We start from the raw sequence: 7,417 nt of genomic DNA, 5'->3' as shown, positions 1-7,417 counted from the left end.
GCTTAAGAGCACACATTGAGAAACAGCCTACTGACACTCCTGATGTGTATGTGTGTGCGTGACTTTTGTGACTTGGAAAGACTCACAAGTCTGCATGTGATGCATTCTCCATTTCAGGAAAGCATCAGGGTTCTGTCTCGAGTCTTCTTGTCTTGCATTCATCAGTACTGAAATTGGAACTTTGACTATTGATGATGACGTTCCACAAAAACACAAGATCCCTTAAGAACACATATTAAGACGCAGCCTAGATTTCTGACACTCCTGATGTGTGTGTAAACCCTCAGATAGGACCCTGCCACAGCCACTTTTAGCTGTCCGCGCGCAACGCCTGACCTCAAAGCTATAAATCACAGCACACTCCCACTGAATCCCAGAAGAGCTACGGTCGAGTCTCTATGTTGTACAATCAATAGGTATAAAAATAAATGGGCCGACGGTTATTCTCCATCTGCTAACCCTCTCTAATAAAATCCCTGTAATGCATATTTCATTTACTTTTATACTTATTGATTAGCTGTAGGCCAGTTACTAAATCACGCAGCTATCGATCTCTCAATCGCAGCTCTGTCGGACGGTGTATAAACGCCCATTTGCTGCCCTGATAAAGAGCTGCGCCGTCAAAGCCACACAGTAAATCTTTGCAAACTAACTTTTTAATTCCAAAATCGATGGACGCTTAAACGGCACATTATTTCACTCTCCTCTAAGCAGAGCAGTATTAAAAGTAAGACCCGTGTGTGTGTGTGTGTGTGTGTGTGTGTGTGTGTGTGTGTGTGTGTGATGTGCAGAGGATCTGTGAGTCTCTTTCTCTCTCTGTAGCGCCATGTTTTAAGATCAGCTAAACACCATCACTACTATTAACTGTGTTCACTAATTACTGAAATACTTTTGAATGCTACACTGCAAAAAAAGTCTTGCTTACTTTGATTTTTTGGTCCAAATATCTAAAAATTCTTTAATCAAGAAGCATTTTCTAAACAAGCTAAACCTGTTGTCTTATTTTCGGAAATAATGAGTCAAAATCAAGAAAGTTCTTCTTTAAAGCAAGCAAAATCTGCCAATAATAATCTTATTTTTATTCCTAAAAAGCAAAATAATATTGTTTTTTCTATTTGACATGAGATAGTTTTGCTAGATATATATATATATATATATATATATATATATATATATATATATATATATATATATATATATATATATATATATATATATATATATGAGCAATATCACACTAGTAGCAGTGCGATATGGCTGTATATCGGCACTGGTGGGAGGCGTGCGAGTGGGATATGGCATTTATACAACAGTTTGACGGCATAATTGTGTATATAAAAACAAAATCAAACATGGAGAGTCTCAAAAACCCTTCTGTATGAGGAACTACTTTCTTCCGCATTGGATTCAAATCCTAAGCTGACAGTTAAACCGCTGAGCAAGCATCTTTAAACTGTAGATCTGTAGTGTCTGCTTTTTGCTGGCTGTCTGTGGGCGGAGTAATACACAAAGGGTAAAGAGGCTTTACAGGTGCTGATATTTCTAAAATATAGCACGGCTATCAGCTAATCAGATTTGAGAACCAGACAGAACTGTTGTATATTATATATATATATATATATATATATATACATTTTTTTTTTTTTTTATAAAGTAAAATAAAAATCAGATTTGAGAACCAGAAAGAACTGTTGTATATTTTATATATATATATATATATATATATATATATATATATATATATATATATATATATATATATATATATATATATATATAAAATATACAACAGTTCTTTCTGGTTCTCAAATCTGATTTTTATTTTACTTTATAAAAAAAAAAAAAAATGTATATATATATATATATATATATATATATATATATATATATATATATATATATATATATATATATATATATATATATATATACATTTTTTTTATTTTATTTTTTATCCCATTGGCTCCCATTAGACTTTTTAGGCTAATATCGGACCGACTTCTGATATCAATATCGCATCGGGACATCGCTTGTTGCAGATACAGGTTGCATCTCCAAAATAAACCTGAAAACTGATTAAATAAAGCTTTAATGAAGCAGCTTAATATAATAATGACATATATTTCATCGAGCTATCTCTAAAAGTAATGTTTGTATGTGTATTTAGAGATATTTTGAGGGTGTTTTTGAGTCAAATTAAATATTTTATGTCTAAAATTAGTAAAAAAAAAAAATAATAAGTTAACTTAATTGCTCCATGTTGTCTCAACTCAAATCAATTGTTTTGCATTTTTTACAGTGTTTGTTTACGTTACTATAGTCATTGTGCTACCATAGCAACTGTAGAATCACCTCAAAGGGTTCATTCATTCATTTTCTTTTCGGCTTAGTCTCTTTATTAATCTGGGGTCACCACAGCGGAATGAACCACTAACTTATCCAGCACATTTTTATGCAGCGGATGCCCTTCCAGCCGCAACCCATTTCTGGGAAACATCCACACACACACTCATTCACATTCATACACTAACCCACGCGAACGCAGGGAAAACATGCAAATTCCACACAGAAACCCCTACTGACTCAGCCGAGGCTCGAACCAGTGACCTTCTTGCTGTGAGGCGACAGCACTACCTACTGCGCCACTGTGTCGCCACCACAAAGGATTATTAAAAGTAATTTACTAAAGAAAAATTTAGCTTTACAGTTTATTGTGGACTATAACTAATATGATAACTTAATTCAGTCAATTTATGTTGTCTCAACTCAAATCTATTGTGTGGAAGTCAGCATTTTTCATAGTGTAAATAGTTCCTAAAAATCCAAAATATATGTCTATTTAAAAGCTCAGGGGGGGAAACAAATATCCGACAAATCTAAACAACCCAGAAAATCCTCTTTAGCAGAAAAAAAAAACAACAGATGTTGAAAAAATTGTCATTCGGCAGGCGACTCTTCCAGGCAGATATATATCAATTAAAAAAAGAAATCAAAGAGGCGCGCCACGAGTTCGGATCACCATCTATTTTCATTAAGCCGCGGCCGCGGGCTCTGCGAGAACGTCTGAAGATGAATGGATGTATTCAAATGCATCAGAACGGATTAGGCTCCCCTGAGACCCTCGATCAATGAACACAAATCAATAATCAATAGGCCACTCACACCAATATACTAACTGCTGACATCAAGATCTGCCCATTAACATCCAAAACAGGACACTTCAGCACTGGCAGATCAGAAAACTGGAGAGCTCAACACTTCTGCTGTGAAAAAATACTACAGTAAATATTACAGTGAACTTTTCTATTGTAAAGTGTAATATACTGTACTGTATGTACTAAACTATCTCTAACATAATGAACGCTCCAGCATACTGTAGTGTTATCTATATAAACTGTAGGAAATAATGTAGCATACTTTAGTTTTTACTACAGTGAATCGAGACGTAGTGTAGTATACCTTATAGCTAGGCCCGCACTGAATCTGCGTGCGCAGAATTCCGCAGATTTTTAGACCTTCGTTGAATCTGTTTATTGATGAGTAAATGTGTGTAAATCTATATTTATTTACTTTTTAAATACATTTCAGTATAATTATAGACTAATATGGAAATATTCATACAATTTATTTACAATACAGTTTGTGAAGTAATATTTTAGGTCTTTTAGTATATATTACATGAGAGACTTGCTTTGCTTTGTGAGAGAATTACCGAATAAAGTTAATCGAACTGGATTTGCATGTCAAACATTAAATAAAGGTTAAAAAGGTGTTATTTTATTTCACATTTAAGTTTTTAGTTATGATACTCTCAAAGTCATTCAGCTGAAAACGGCAGATTTTTAACGAAATTCTCCGCAGAAATAGTAAACAACGTCCGCAGATTCTGTCTGGCCCTGCTTATAGCAGTAGAAAACTATTGGGTCATTTGTTTGGATTATTAAAGTTGTGTTGCCATAGCAACTGTAGAATCATCACAACATATTAGTTACTATAGTGGTTGTTGCCATAGCAACTGTAGAATCACCACAACAGATTGATTACTATAGTTGTTGTGTTTCCATAGCAACTGTTGTAGTAACCAAAACATATCAATTACTATAGTTGTTGTGTTACTATAGCAACTGTAGTCACCACAACATATCGATTACTATAGTTGCTGTGTTACCAGAGCAACTGTATAATCACTGCAACAGATCATTTACTAAAGTTGCTGTTACCGTAGCAACCGTAGAATACCCACAACAAATCAATTACTACAGTTGCTGTTACCATAGCAACTGTAGAATCACTGCAACAGATCATTTACTATAGTTGCTGTTACCGTAGCAACCGTAGAATCCCCACAACAAATCGATTACTACAGTTGCTGTTACCATAGCAACTGTAGTCACCACAACAGATCGATTACTATAGTTGTTGTGTTACCATAGCAACTGTATAATCCATGCAACAGATCATTCACTACAGTTGTTCTACCGTAGCAATCGTAGAATCACCACAACAGATCGATTAATATAGTTGGTTGTTACCCTAGCAACTGTAGTCACCACAACAGATCTACTATAGATCAACTAAAGTTGTTGTGTTACTATAGCCACTGCAGAATCACTACAATAGATAGACTATTATAGTTGTTGTTGCCATAGCAACTGTATAGTTACTGCAACAGATCATTTACTATAACATCATTATGTTGTTACCGTAGCAAAACCCGTAGAATCACCACAACAAATTGATTACTATAGTTGTTGTTACCATAGCAACTGTAGTCACCACAACAGATCAACTAATATAGTCGTTGTGTTACCATAGCAACTGCTGAATCACCACAATAGATTATTATATTTGTGGTGTTACCATAGCAACTGGTCACCACAAAATATTGATTACTCTAGTTGTTGTTACCATAGCAACTGTAGTATCGTATATATATATATATATAGTGTGTGTGTGTGTGTGTGTGTGTGTGTGTGTGTGTGTGTGTGTGTGTGTGTGTGTGTGCGTGTGTGTGTGCGTGTGTGATCTTCTATAAACTGCCTCAGTGTGTTCCTCTTTGGTATGTGTTTACCGTGCACCGCTAATTCTCTCGGGCCGCTCTCCAAAGTCTTCTTCTTGCTCCTTGATAAGTGTCAGAAACACCTCAGCGCAGGAGTGTGCTGCTCTTTCTAACACACACTCTCATGCCGTCCTCTTTCTTCTGCACCTGAAAGCTTACTTGTCTGCAGTTTTGAAGCACGCCGAATACTAATTTCTGTCTATTAAAAGTGTCCGCGCTCGCTCGCTCGCTCGCCCGCTCTCATTAGAATGCCGGGCTCGTGGGACGCCTCTTAATTCCTTCATAGAGAGATCCGAGACCCTTTCACTTCAAAAACGTATAAATGGAGCTCCCAGATGATGCGGGCGGAGAGAGGATTGGTACCCGGAGTCTCTGATGTGTCCCGGCACTGCTGCAGATCCCAAAGCCACCGAAATCCTGCCTCCAGAGAGAAGAAGAAGAAGAAGAGGAGGTGAAGAAGATGTGGAAGAGGAGAAGAAGAAGAGTCTGGCTGTTTCTCAATACGCATTCTTGTCTGTACTTGCGTTCTTATGTCCTCGTGAAACGTCATCAACCATTGCTGAAGTACTGTCCCAATTCATAGTTTACATCTTGCCAAGCACAGATAAAATCCCCGGATGTGTACTTGCTCTGCCCCTTTTGTCAAGGATGCATCAAGAGGTGACTTGTACGAACTTTTAAAGCTCAGGTATCCTAGAATGCATTGCAGGCCAATCAGCGAAAGGTAAAGGCAGAGGAGAAAACCAGCACGGTTTTAAAAATACTTCTCTGTTGTTTTACAAAATAAAGTTTTAACAAGTGTTTAGAAGAGAATGTAGTTGTTTTAAACTTGAATCGGCAGTTTATACATAAAGATAGCGCGTCTATGACGATGTGCTTTAGTTTCTGCAGACTCTGACCCCCAGCCTGCCTGCGGGAGCTTCGTCATCACCTTCCCCGCCGAGGGCTGCTTTACTTCAGCCAGTCCATCTCGGATGTACCGCTGGATCTCATCTCTCGTAGTTAAAACATGATATTTAATTAATCTTGTGCTTATCTAACGGCCAGTGTTTGGATTTTTTAATCTTTTATTTGTTCTCGGGTGTATTATTTTGTGATCGGGTGAGTTATTTTGCTACGATTTCCAATTTTCTTTAATTATGCTACTTTGTTGTACAAGGTTTGCCTTTGTTTACCAAATTACTAGCGTTATCTTTATTTCTTGTACTTGTACTTTGCGCGAATGGCGCGGCGGGAATGACGCGAATGGCGCGGTGCGAATAGCGCGATACGCGCGAGGCGAATTAAGCGTTTTGCGCGTTTGACGCCCTTAACGACCGTTTCGTGCGAATCCCTCAAATTCGAAAATCTGAACTTCAGCGTACATTCGCGCTGCGTTAACCAATCAGAAGCTTGCTCTTGTGGGGGTGTGATTGTGACGTAGAACCAGTTGATGGTGTCCCGGGGGAAATCCCCCAGGCGACATCAACAACAAGTCATCAAACTGGGCTGGGCTCAGTCAGAAGCACCGTTGAAAACCTCCGTGATCCAGGTTCAGTTTCTGGAGCAGTTTATGAGCTCACAGATCTGGATGCACCTCTGAAAGCATGCAGTGGACTCAGACACGGTCCTAAACGTATCGACGCTGTTTTTCAGCCTTCATAAAGTACATAAACACTGTTATTTTCTTCATAAAATCCATGTTAGCCTTTTAGCAACGAAGCTACAGTCACCAGGAAGACAGAAGCCCTGCCCATCACGTGAAGGCGCGTCTGTTCTGAAGTGAATTTGACACGCGAATGAAGCAGATTTGATGGCGAATGAAGCGAGTAAACTCAAATGTTCACGCGGCTATTTACGAATGTGCGAATAGCACAATTTGTCCATGTGTTCCGCGTCTGGTGTGAACACAGCATTAGAAGAGAACCCCAGACTTCCCTCTCCCCAGACACTTCCTCCAGCTCCTCCAGGGGGATCCCAAGGCGTTCCCAGGCCAGCCGTGAGACATAGTCCCTCCAGCGTGTCATGGGTCTTCCCTGAGGCTTCCTCTCGGTGGGACATACCTGGAATACCTCCCTAGGTAGGCGTCCAGGAGACATCCGAAACAGATGCCTGAGCCACCTCAGCTGACTTCTCTGGATGTGGAGGAGCAGCGGCTCTACTCCGAGCTCCTCTCGGGTGGCAGAACTCCTCTCCCTGTCTATAAGGATGAGCCCTGCCACCCTGCGAAGGAAACTCATTTCGGCTGTTGTATCCGAGATCTTGTCCTTTTAGTCATGACCCAAAGCTCATGATTATAGATGAGAGTAGGACTGTAGATTGACCAGTAAATCGAGAGCTTTGCCTTTCGGCTCAGCTCCTTGTTTACCACAACGAGCC

General features: G+C 38.9%; 1 long non-coding RNA gene across 2 annotated transcripts in view; it reads right to left on the bottom strand.

Moving 5' to 3' along the window:
* Window positions 1-5,301, bottom strand: part of LOC147840081 (uncharacterized) — a 62,829-nt gene extending 57,528 nt beyond the window's left edge. Inside the window, exon 1 of one of the 2 annotated variants that reach the window (XR_015513943.1) lies at window positions 5,072-5,301. This is a non-coding gene — a long non-coding RNA (uncharacterized LOC147840081). Of the gene's footprint in view, window positions 1-86; window positions 274-5,071 lie in introns of those variants that run through there. The other variant, XR_015513942.1, reaches the window with a different exon arrangement.
* Between the last annotated feature and the right edge of the window lie 2,116 nt (window positions 5,302-7,417).

The sequence above is a fragment of the Danio rerio genome, chromosome 17, assembly GCF_052040795.2.
Source record: "Danio rerio strain M-AB ecotype USA chromosome 17, GRCz13ab, whole genome shotgun sequence".
Taxonomy (NCBI): Eukaryota; Metazoa; Chordata; class Actinopteri; order Cypriniformes; family Danionidae; genus Danio; species Danio rerio.
Note: the sequence above shows the minus strand (reverse complement) of the source record. Positions and strands in the feature narration are given on the sequence as shown.